The following is a 12,276-nucleotide window of genomic DNA, read 5'->3' on the forward strand; positions in this document are numbered from 1 at the left end:
CTTCAGTGTTGACCATTTTGTAATCTAGAATGAAAACATTATGAATGTGAACTAAAAACATAAAAGACCTAAGCTTTTCAAAGTGGAGATATTAAAAATGGATGCCGAGTTAGAAAAAAAAACGTTAAAGCTTGACTTATCATTTTAAAAGTGTAATTGGCAAGTTTACTGCAATTTTGTCCTGGAAACTGACATCCATTTTTGACTCAGGAATTTGATAATTTACAGATGCAGCCATTCAAAATGCGCGGGCGATACCGCATTATTTTCTGGTACGCTGTATGCAGTCTACCGCGAGTTACCGATAAATACCGCGAGTTACCGTAACTTCTCCTATAATACGGCAAGCAAAATAATAGTGTCGGGAATTTCCGCAAGGTGGAGCTAATAAAGCTCAACCTCTCATGTTTGAGCTGTCGCCATCAAAGTCTTTATCGAAGATATTACTAATAGTATTAATAATGAATGACCTTGGACAAGCTGTAAGTGTAAACTCAAAGTATTGCCCTGGTCCACATTCTTTTTTTCATTGACCCTCTTTGTAAAAGTAACACCACAGCATTTCGCAATCACGCATTTGTTTCCAATCATGCAAAGTACAGTAATTTTTTAGAATCGATTCACCATGCCTTTCACATGCTCATAAAAGAGATTGATTTAGGAACATAAACATATTACCGTATGCAAACTGTACTGTATACAGTATGCATATGTATATTTACTGTCTTAACTGTGCCCGTTTAAGTATTGAATATTTATATGGAATTTTACCACTGAAGGGAAATCTTAGTGCCTGAGCATAAAAAGAATAGGAGCATACTGCAACGCGTGTGAAGGCCATAAACGATATTATTTTGGAACTTAAACATACAGTATATGGCTGGTCTCGGCACTTTAAAGAAAACGTACACACCAGTATTCCATTTCTCCCTAAACATTTTAAGCATCGAAGTCTTTAACTAACGTGATACCGGAGTCAACAAGCATACTTTTAGAATTTGATTAAAAGGGAATATAATATGGAATCGCGTATCTCAAGAAATTAATAACGATATGATTATATTCGTGTACTGCAACAGGGCTGTGTAGGGCTGTTTCGCCTCTTTCTTCATGCGACTTCCCTTATAGCCCACTGGTCTATGTGCCTGATTACCAACTCACGGGTCGTGTGTTCAAATCCAGCTGGTGCTGGACTTTTCTTTTAACAAACATTTCTTTGAAAAAATAGAATAGCAATATTATGGACAATCAATTGACTTTTATATTTCAAAATATCACAACATGATCGATTCTAAGTCATTTTTGATAACAATGAATAGTCACCTTCTTCCCTTCTGACAACGGTCCCTGCTTCTGCTTCCTGCTTCTATTGTGTGTGTGTGTAATAGAGTAAATTTTTGTAGAGAAATGGAGGCTGGACAGTATGCATTACAATATAAACATTAATATTGATTTAAATCATGTTTTGATGTAAATCGCAAACGCGTGTTTAATTATGTGTTTTTTTAATCATAATCAGACTAATGCAACATAAATTGATACAGTATCTTTGTCTTCTAAGTATCTTAAACTTTCAGCATAGCTTTCTACCCATTTAGATTTATTTTTCTTAGGATTTTGGGATCAAACGTGAAAGGATTAGATTGTAATCATTTTTATTTTTCAAATACGTTTTAGAAAAGTGTAATCTATACCTGCCCAGACTGTACGCCTTCCTAAATTCCGCCCTGACCACTTTCACTCATGTCCTGCTATTCCCTACGCACCCCAGCCGGGCGCTCTTCGGCCTCTGCCCAGGACGAATGTATATTTTGATATTTAAACCCGGCGCGGCACCTAGGGAGCGTCTGCATTTATAACTTAGTTTTTAAAATTAGTCAAGCAATATGAAGCATCTCCTTTTATTTTTAAGTCCCTTAAATACATTGAGCACAGCTTTCTCACAACTTAAGATTACTTTTTGATACCATCCTTACACAAAGCAGAAACTTTCCGATGACATACTGTACAGTACAAGTGGAAAGATTACAGATTTTAATAGTCTTTAATTTTGTTACATTATACGTTTAAGGAACGTTTCATCTATACCAACACCACAAAACTATTCTCGATTGTATTTCTGAATGTTATGTTACATCTACAGTAGTTCACTGCTTTAAATACATCGAATTAAGAAAGTTAAGTGTAGCACTTTAGATCTTTTTTCTGAACCAGGGAAAATCTGATCATGTTTCTCTATAACAATAATAAAATTTATTTTACATATCACCTTTAAAAGTGGCATCTCAAAGCAATACAGTAGATGGAAAAACAGTTAAAAGGGACCAAAGTAAATACCAGACAAACGCAAACGCGTTTTTAATAAAATGCTTTTATTCATTCAGCAGAGAGTGAGAGGGACATCCAGCAGAGAGAGACACCACACCGGTTTCCATTGACAAAAGTAATTATTTTTTTTCAATTCCTCTTGTCCAACAGGAATGTTTTGTTTGTGGACAGACTGTTAGACTAGAGTAAAAGAGCGCCTCCTTCTATGAAGCATTTTGTTGATCCGATCACGAATTCTTTTCCAGTCACACGAAGTAAGGGTTGAGAATCTCAGATTCACCATGCTACTAATGGTTTCCCGGAGATTGCAAGGCAATGCACTTTTGCCTCTGGACCCATCGAAATTGGACCCAATCCTCCCCAGTAATCCGTCGTAATGCTCCCGCTGCTGCTGAAAAGTCTCCACACAGGTGCTGCTTCTACAGGTTGGCACCCTGGCCAGTGGCCGACAGCAGAGACCCACGGCCTGTGGCAAAATAACATAATTCATGTAAGAAAAAGTCACACAGTAGTATTCATCAGTCACGGAACAGACGTCAAAATAAACTTTTCTTTTTTTCCATCCTGGTGGTAGATTTCGAAGATCGTTTCGCCCGTGCGGTGTTTTCTTGAAGGACAGGCTACGAAGAAATAATTATAATTGAATTTAAAATTCAAAACGGCAATAATACCTTGTAATATGCGCTGTAATCACATATTTCAGATGAAGTCTGCTGTATTTGCTTACCCTTCGCTCTTTGGAAACTGGGGCGGCAGAAGCACCCCGTTTCTTCCCGTAAAAGGTCTTGGTCTCCATACTGTACTGTAGTCACTGTACTGCAGGTTCGCAGGTTTTTTTGTGATGGGAGCTCACCCAATCCTTTGGTGTATTTATGCTATATTCACATGTACGGCTAGAATGTTCATTGTCTTCCAATGAAAGGCGGGTGCCTTTTGCTGAAGTCGGGAGACATTAGAGGCTTGCCACACCCGGACTGTTAAACCAACGCATTAGCATGTCAAAGCCCATTGAGGACCCGGGCGCAATAGTTGTCTCTTGATTTACTGATCTGCATTAATTATGGAAATCGAGTTCCTGCTCTTTGCAGATGACCTGGTCCCGCTGTCACCCACAGAACAGAGGCTGCGCCAGAACCTGGCACTGCTGAAGCAGCACTGTCAGACCTGGGCACCCACAGTCAATCTGGACAAGACCAGAGTTATGGTTTTCCAGAAAAAAAGCCAGACCTCAGGGAAACGGGTACAAATTCACACTTAACAACACATTAACACCTAACAACGGGAGCAGGGACGAATGAGGCCAGTACCCACTATTGTTAAACATACAGAAAAGAATATTAAAGTATTGAAGTATTGGCTTTAGTATTAGCCATACAGAACATTAAAGTGCCCCTTTTCCATTCAGCAGGTGCCTGAGCTGCTGTGTCCTATCTTCTGACAGTCGCCGTTGTGAATGTCTGTAGATTGTATCTTTTTTTTAGTATTATATTTTTGTATTATATTCCCTATTAATCAAACTCTAAGAGTATGTATCGGCTTGTCGCCTCCTCCCGCCCCTCTCTGTGTACAGTAGAGCCTCCTGTCCAGCCAGTCCACAGACATTCACAACAGCGACATATCATAAAACGTTTGCACATATAGTTGAATTATTAGTTGTTTTTCAGGAAGTTAAAAAAAACACTTGAATTACCTATCCAGTCTCTTGAAATAAAGTTATTTTTCAAGCAATGCAACAAACGTCAGGCAATGTGTTTTTTTTTAATCCAACATTGACAGCCACATCTTAAATCTTGTCAGTCGGCTCTTTTTTCTCTATTCGAATTGTGGCTTACACATCGCACGACTTTAAAAGCTAAAAAAAGACAGGTTTCAATTCACATTAGCTGGCGAGCCTTGTTAACAAAAAAACAGACAATACACAGGGAGGGGGAGGTCAAGCGAGAGAGAGAGTTTTTTACCCTCCATCTAAAAACCCAAATAACCTGGGGCAGAGACTCTGGGGGGATCATTGCGTGGTACAGAGCAGAGCTCAGTCAATTGTTATGGAATGTGTTTTCTTTCTTCTTTTTTTCAGCATGGAATAAACCTGTTACTTGATTCATATGGATGCCCGGTTCCGCCGGGGATTCAAAACATTTTTTTTTTTAATCGGGTATCAAAGGGAATAGCCGTATTAATAATGTAACATGCCACTGTTTGTGCATGAACAAAGTTATACCTGAGATTTCCTTAGATACGCGATTTAAAAAAAAATTGAATCCCCAGCGGAACACATTCCATAAGAATCAGCGGTTTTACAGTATATATCGCCTTTAAAGGTGGTTTCTCAAAACGCTTTACAGGATAAAAACAACAAGAACAGCAACAACAACAATATTGTATTTCATTGCACTTTGAAAACCAAGTAATAACTTAACTATATGTGCAAACGTTTCATATGTCGCTGTTGTGAATGTCTGTGGAGTGTATCTTATTTGCCTTATGTCCTGGTTATCTCGCTCGCCCTCCCCCCCTCTCTCCCTCAATTCAATTCAAGGTGTTTTATTAGCATGAGAGATGGGTACAATCAGTGTTGGGTATTTACTTTGCTTTGAGATTCCACTTTTAAAGGTGATATATAAAATTTTAACTAAAATAAATCAATGAAATCACTTTAACATGCTAATGCGTTGGGTGTAACAGTCCAGGCATGGCAAGCTTCCAATGTCAACTCGACTCGATTGGAAGACAATGAACGTATTCTAGCCCTAAATGAATTAATAGCAAACATGGTTTACATAAAATACATTTTTCCAAGAATGTTTATAATAATAATAGGATCTATAGTTGAAATCTGAGCCTAAATATAAAGAAAAAGCATTTTCAGAGAGCAATCACCCTGTGTTTATGTAGAAAAAGCGATTAGGTTTATGAGCAATCTAATTACCTATTTGCTTAAAACGCTATATAAAATAAAGTTTATTTAAAGATGAATGATAAATGTCGCAGTTTAAATAATTTCCTTAGATACGCGATTAAAAAAAATATTTTTTTTGAATCCCCGGCGGAACACATTCCATAAGAATCAGCGCTTTTATACAGTATATCGCCTTTAAACACATATTTAAACACACGTTTACGATTTAAATCAAAACACGATTCAAATCAATATAAATGTTTATTTTGAAACGCATACATGACTATTCATTATTAAAAAGACTTTAATTCGATCATGTTGTGATATTATGAAATATAAATTTGTTTGGTGCGAGTGAGGTTTTATTTAATCTCTGACCAAGGGAAACGTTTAATTTTTTCAAAGAAATGTTTGTTAAAAAATAAAGTCATAGTTACATAGGATTTGATCACAGACCATGTGACATGGAAGTCAGGAACCTAACCCAAAGCGCCACCAGCGTGGTCACATGCTGAGTGCTGAAAAAGCACTACAGAAACATTATCGACAGACAATGTACAGATTTGATAAAGCTATAAAATAATGTAATTAGGCACAGAACAAGTTTACAGCACAGTACAGTAATAAATGCTGACCATGACTTTAGAAGCATAAGTTACCTTACACTCAATTTAAACACAAGCTGTCTTTAGCCCTCTAAGCTGGTTCATACAGAAATGTAGAGAACCAGGCTCAGAACACACAGCTTCATTAGCGAATACATATGCAGGACAAGTGGAGAAGATGTTTTACAGTGGATGGATTTTTAGAAACGTCCCATCAGTGACATCACTGAAGTCAACTCCTAGGTAACTGTCGTGTGGATAGTTTCACAAGAATCAGACAAAGGTTTAAGCATCGCTTGTTCTAGACCCAACAACCCATAATGTATTTTTTTGCGGCTCTGTTTGCCCAAATCATATATTCACAACATGAAATTAGAAAATAATATTACGTAACCAAAATCCGCAATATAGAAACAGAACCTGTGTAATTGTTGACAGATGATGTACTCATAACATTTTTACAAGACGAACTAAAACATTTAAAAAATGACTTGTATGTACTTGATATCTCTAATCAATCCACGGTGATATAGTTAAAGCAGAGTCCCAGCACAAAACGAAACTAAACCGCCCTGGGCATACCGTTTTGCGCTTCTTATCAGTTGCTCAAAAGTAATTTGACCGTATGAAATGCATAATATAAACCTAGAAACATATACGTGAGCAGTATTTACGTAGTATCAGTGTCAAGACATACCTCTCAAATACTGTAAATCAAGTTAAAAATATCTAAAAGACCAATTCTGGTCATAATGAAACCATGTTTCATGTACGTTTTCTTTAAAGTACCGAGACCAGCCATATACTGTATGTTTATGTTCCAAAATTAATATCGTTTATGGCCTTCACATGCGTTGCAGTATGCTCCTATTCTTTTTATACTCAGGCACTAAGATTTCCCTTCAGTGGTAAAATTCCATATGAATATACAACGGGCACAGTAAAGATGTTTACTGTAAATCTTTCTATGACAGACCAACGGACCACGAGTACCCCTGTCGGTAAACCAATCATGTACCGCGGTACCCCGCGTCATCTTGCGTCAAAATTGCGTCTGTACCGCGTACTTTGAATGGCTGCATCTGTACTAATTGCTATTTATAGTTTGGCATTGTTAGTGTGTAGATCTATTCCAATGATCTTTGAACTGTGTGTTATGTATTTGAGCATTTTTTGTACCTTGTTTTTAAGCCTGTATTATAAGAGTGTCTTTTAAAAAGAGACTGGAGGCTGTGTCGGGGTCACAGACTCAGTCTGTCAGATTTCTGCTATTTTGGTGGTATTTCAGTTAAAGGGCAATGTAAAATCCTGCTTTGGCTCATAGTGTCTCTGGTTTATGGGGCCAGTGGCTGCATTAATACATTAACAGATGAATTAATCATATAGTATGTAGATAACATGATATGACAGAATTGTGTCTTACAGTATCTGTTTCAAAGAATATTGAGAATCTGTTCTGGAATGATTATGAGGACATATTGTATTCAATTGTCAAATTATTATAAAAATATTATTATAGTTTAATCTCATTAGATTTTAATGATTTATTGAAAGACCCCCATTAGCTTTAGTCACTCAACTGTTTTCAGTCTGCTTGTCCTGGTAGGGGTTGCAGTTGTTAATGTTATAATAGATGCAAATACTATATAAGTGATTCTATACACACCTTAATGATAAATACTGCATCACCCAGATGTAAGGAAGAATGCATTCCCTGAAAAAAAGAAATCAAGAAATCTGTTAACTATTTAAAAATAAACATGAAAAGAATTATTACTGAACTTACAATTCTAATACTTTAAATGTTTTCAAGCACATTATTTTCTGTATTTTCACATTTCATTCAGTAAATCTGTCTGCATTAATGTTGAAAGAAGACCTGTCAAAATAACACATTATGGAGATTTTATAATATCTCTAGTAGTTTTTATGGCCTAAAGTTAAATCATTTTATTAAGGATATACAATTACACAATTTTAATTGTTTTGTTTGTGCTGATCCTGAACAGAACATTTTTTGTGCCTTTTGCATTTTTCTGTGATGAAAAGCTGCAAATACTTGCATCGATCTAACATATTACAGGGCTATGCAACCAAAAATGAGAGAAATACTTTAAAAAATAATCATATACTGTACCAGTACTAAATAATCAAAAAAGATAAAGGCACAGCAAAAACCAGCTTGATGTTTAGAATTCAGATGAACACATACTGTACAGTAACAAAAAAAGGAGTGGGAAAGTATGAAAGAGGTACCTGTAGCATATACTGTGTAAGGCTGATGTACTGTAATATTTGATTCAAAAGAGTGAATTATTGCAAATAATGTCCTCTTGGGAAAAATAGTGCTATAAACTAATTCAAATTTGCCAGGTCTCTTGGACAATACATACTTATATAAATATGAACATTCGTATTGTGAAATGTAATTTTCAGTTATATTCTGATAATGATTAATCACAGCTTCAAATTTACAACAGAATAATATACTCATCTCAACACCTTCACAAAGGAATGACAATTTTCATGTTTTCATGCATTGTTTTAAGTTCACATGCCCAAGCCTTGATGTCAACAGAAAGTGGTGCTATAAATGCAGGTGGTGAATCATATATGGCAATTTTATGCTTCTTTACCCCAGTGATGCTGAAATTGGATTAATATTGGGTTTGTTATAAAAGCAGAATCTGATTTCAATGATATGATCTCTGTCACAAACATTAAAATGATCATTCATCATAACTGAATGACTTTAGTTGAGATTTCCAATAGATTCAATACAGTTTCTTATTAAACAATTTAAATGAATAAATAAAACATTGCTTCCCTAGTTTAGCAGGCTCAGTAAATCATAGTCAAATACATGTATCAAGAGAGTAAACCCTCCTAAGTACAGCAGATTCGGTAAATCATGATCAGTCAAACATTTACATAGCAAATATAATTCTCCTACTAACATAAATAGAGAAAGCACTTATTATATTGCTTAGCCTATGGCATCAATCCCTGGTATCAGCTACTGTACTATAGCCTGCACATATGAATACTGTACATCAAGTTTTTTATATCATTACTAGGAAAACCTTTGATGAGTATCCCTTATCCTTTCATGCAATGCTGTGTCATAACCATAGCCTATCCATTACACAAAGCAGAGGTTTTTTTATGAAGGCATATGAAATATTAGGAAACTAATCTTGAACCAAATGCTAACATTTGTTAGCATATAAAATGGTAATTTTACCAGTTTTCAGTTGAGTTAGAAATAAAACAGTGAACAAATAAAATAATGAGACCTTGTTTTATTTTTCTAGTTTTGTTGTGCCTTAAAAATATCGACAAATGGACAAGTACTATCTTCATGTGGTATAGGCAATAAATTATTGTACACAACTCACACACCCACCATGCACAGCACTACTGTCAGAGGAGCCTGTCACGAGGAACGTGTAGCACAGGAAATGCACTATTCATACACCTTCTATTGAGTGGTTGCTAGACACTGTAGGTTCCTGAGGGTGCACACACTCAGGGCTTGACTAGTAACTATTATTACTTAATTTCACATACATAAAACATATACTATACTTACATATGGATATGAGTATTGTATCATAAATGGAGAGTACTCTCAAAATGAATGATACTCACTGTGTGTTTGGTGTTGGTACTTCCAGGTTGGATCAGCCTATGGTGGCCTCAGACAGCCAAACCTAACCCCACTTTTAAAGGTGTATTTATAGAGATGGGTAAAACCACATGCATGTGAAGAAAGGGAAGTTTTATTGTTTAAGTTGATGTTTATTGAACCAGGATAAAGGGGAAGTACAAAGTGTGTGTTGTTAAGATACTGTATATTTGATTATGTTCTTTTGTAAGAAATCAAATGAATGTATTCATATATTGTGAAATTATGATTGTGAAAAGGAGAAATGGTTTGTTCCAAAGGGGGGAGGGGCTTACATACTATATAAGCTGCCAAGGAAGAGGTAAGGGGTTTATTCCATGCTGAAAACAAAAGAAATAAAACAACATTTTGGTTGTGAAGCCAAAGGTGTGATAAAGAGGATAGACAGCAAAGATTAAATACCACAGAAGAACAAAAGCTGGGGGGGGGGAGGCAGAGAGGCCACTCAGGAAGCACAAAGTAGAGAGGGGTGAAGAAAGGAGTGAGGTCAAAACCAGCATGAGAATAGAGAAGATTGCATGAAAATAAATCTGTTATTGAGAGAAGGGGGAAGGTGTGACCCTAGTTTCAGGATGAGTTATGGTAAATGAGGTTGCTAGAGATGCAGAGATGACCTGAGGGGCCCTGAATGCGTGTTGTTAGATTTGTATTTTCAGGTGAAGCAGCGAGTTCTGTTGCTGGGGGTGCCTGGTGGGATGATTGTTGACTGTGAGGGAGCTGTCAACAAGAAGTTTATGTAGATTGGGAGGTCAGTGATAAGAGATGATTGGGTGGTCAGAAAAAAGGGTACCAATAGAGAAGTTGTCCTGTAAAATGGAGTAGTTGTTAAAAATGGTCCTGGGGATAGAAAGTGTGTTAGGGTGATAGTGAAGCACCAAGGGAATGTGGTTGTGAGAGTTCCTGATCAAGTTGATAATCCGAGGGCTGTTTTTGGCCTGGGTGAGGGCCTGATTGATAACATGGGTGGGGTATCCTCAGTTTATGAAAAATAATGCATTTTGAGTGCTTGGTTCTGGAAATCCATGTTGTCACTGCAGAGTCGACGTAGCCTGAGGAACTGTGAAAAAGGGAGAGAGTTTTTGGAGTTAGTGTGGTGAAAAGAGCAGATGAGATAGCCGTCTGAATCTGTGGGTTTGTAATAGACAGTCGTGGATGGTTAGTAGATAAATTTGTCTAGAAATGGAAGAGTGGTTGAAGATATGTTAACTGTATATTTGAGGGATGGGTGAGTTAGTGAATTGATGCAGAAAGTGTTCTAGCTGCTCATTAGAGCATGTATAGTAGCAGTACCGACACAGTCATCGATTTATAGCTTGATGAGGTGAAGGACAAAGCCAGTACAGAAAGTATAGAAGCATTCTTCTGCCCAGCCAACAAAAATATTGGCATAGCTAGGTCCCGTCCTGGTGCCCATTGCGACTCCACTAACCTGCTGATAAAAAAGGTTATTAAATTAAAATGCATTAGGTGTGAGAACCAATTACACAAGATGCACTAGAGTGTGGGTGGGTGGATCAAGCACTGTGCGTTTGTCTAGCATGTGTTTGAGGGCTGTAAGACCTTCATTGTGGGGAATAACGGTGTAGAGGGACATATCCATGGTAAAAATATAGCATTCTGGACCCTGAAATTGAAGATCATTGAAGAGTTGGAGGGTGTGGTTAGTATCCTTGATATATGAATAAAGGATTTCAACCAGTGGTCTCATAAGGCTGTCGAGAAAAGCAGAGATGAGTGTGGTTGGACAATTGCATGCTGAGACAATGGGGTGTCCATGAGGTGTTGGGTTTGTGGATTTTGGGAAGGAGGTAGGTTTGGAATACCTGGGGATGTTCGCCGATGAGACGGTTCACCTCCTGGGGGAGCTCCTGGTTGCTGATAAGAAGAGAGATAGTAGATAACACTTCCTTCTGGTAGTCAGTGGTAGGATCCTGTTGGAGAGGATGGTAGGCAGGAGTATTGGTTAATTGTCTGGAGGCTTCCTTAATGTACAGGTCTTTTCTGCCACACCGCAACAGCTTCTCCTTTGTCCGCTGGTTTGATGACTACATCATCCCTATTGCAGAGAGATTGGCGCGTCTGAATTTCTCCTTGAGTGAGATTGGACCTGTGGTTCCTGTGTGTGGAAAGGGTCTTGGGAACTTGGATGTTGTAATCAACTGGTGGAAAATGGCCGAAAGGGGGAGTCCAAGAGCTCTGTTTAGGATCGATATTGTTAATGGCATCAGTGACCGGGTTGTTGTCCACTACCAATGAGGAGTCTTCATCAGAAAAATGAAATTTAAGCCAAATCCTGCGGTGATTTTTATTTTTATTACTTAGATGAAGATCTGATCACATTTTAGGTCACATTTGTGCAGAAATTCAGAAAATTCTAAAGGGTTCAGAAACTTTCTAGCACCACTGTAAGCTGGCTCCTCCAACTCAGTTGGTGAGTCAGGTAGTTATGACTAAAATCAGAGAGAAGGCAATAAGAGGAATAGCAGGATTTGGCTTTATTTGAAGGACTATTTTGGGGGAGGGGGGTTCTTGTGTGGGGAATGGGGAGCACTATAAATAAATTGCACTTAGTTCACTTGAGTGCTTTTTGAGGCGGAACCATTCTTTTATAAGATCTACATACTTTGGCCTTCCTCTGGCCATTGTCAGAAAACTACATGTTGCTCACTTAAACATAGTACTCTTTAGAGATGTGACTACTTTAAAACGTATGCATTTGTCATATACTGTACATTCCTTCAACTATGTATAGTACATAG

The 12,276-nt window shown here is 37.4% G+C and overlaps 1 long non-coding RNA gene across 1 annotated transcript; it reads right to left on the reverse strand.

Annotated features, from left to right (window-relative positions):
• Window positions 1-2,378: 2,378 nt before the first annotated feature.
• LOC138239345 (uncharacterized) lies at window positions 2,379-9,583 on the reverse strand. Its single transcript, XR_011189800.1, has 3 exons — window positions 9,481-9,583; window positions 7,496-7,543; window positions 2,379-2,794 (listed from the first exon to the last, which is right to left on the reverse strand). It is a non-coding gene; the product is annotated as an uncharacterized lncRNA (long non-coding RNA).
• Between the last annotated feature and the right edge of the window lie 2,693 nt (window positions 9,584-12,276).

This window comes from Lepisosteus oculatus, chromosome 6 (genome assembly GCF_040954835.1).
Source record: "Lepisosteus oculatus isolate fLepOcu1 chromosome 6, fLepOcu1.hap2, whole genome shotgun sequence".
Classification (NCBI taxonomy): domain Eukaryota; kingdom Metazoa; phylum Chordata; class Actinopteri; order Semionotiformes; family Lepisosteidae; genus Lepisosteus; species Lepisosteus oculatus.